Genomic DNA, 729 nt, shown 5'->3' on the forward strand with positions numbered 1-729 from the left:
AAAAAAAAAGGAGAAACAAAAAACATGTTGGGTTGGTCGAGGCCCAAGGATCAAATTAATGAAGTTTCAGGTCTCTCATTTTCAAAAAGTAATGTTAATAAATATTCTAATGAATTGTCCAAAAAAAATATCTTAATGAAATGTATCAATTGGTTGGGTCAAATCAAAATGTCATAATGAAATATACCAATTGATTAGGTCAAATCAAAATGCCTCAATTCTATTTATTTACTTAAATTATGATTACATGATTTCTCTAGTTGAAAAGTAAGCTATGTAAAAGAATAGGAATTATGTAGAAAAAAATTTGGCATGTTTTTCTTGTTCCAATTCAACCACGTACTGTGTCTAATTCAATCAAGTAGACAATGAAGCCTTTGAGTCCCACGAATAAAAAGCAAAAAAGATATAAATTATTAGTCTGAAGAATCCTAACAATAGTAATGTAAAATTCGTAATGTAATAGTGAAGATTGGTCCACATTTGTCTGCCATGTTGGGTCTGGGAAACGTGAAGTGTCTGTGGAACCCCTAGAAGGGGCAGATGGCGGACCACAGGTCAAGTTTCTTTCAAATATTATTTTAAATTTAACGTAAATTCGTTTCAATGAAATAAGTTCTTGTCTATATAATAATATTTGAGTTCGAGAATATAATAATATGTAAGGAAGATATTAACATTTTATAATATCCATTCAAAGAACGGTTTGTATTATCTTTATTTAAACTT

The 729-nt window shown here is 29.2% G+C and overlaps 1 protein-coding gene across 1 annotated transcript in view; it reads right to left on the reverse strand.

The window, feature by feature from the left end:
- LOC110416926 (F-box/FBD/LRR-repeat protein At1g13570-like) overlaps positions 1-729 on the reverse strand; it is a 90,045-nt gene that overhangs the window by 33,279 nt on the left and 56,037 nt on the right. The gene's annotated exons all lie outside the window — the stretch shown is intronic.

The sequence above is a fragment of the Theobroma umbraticum genome, unplaced genomic scaffold, assembly GCF_002168275.2.
Source record: "Theobroma umbraticum cultivar Fairchild unplaced genomic scaffold, ASM216827v3 scaffold_51.0, whole genome shotgun sequence".
NCBI classification, from domain to species: domain Eukaryota; kingdom Viridiplantae; phylum Streptophyta; class Magnoliopsida; order Malvales; family Malvaceae; genus Theobroma; species Theobroma umbraticum.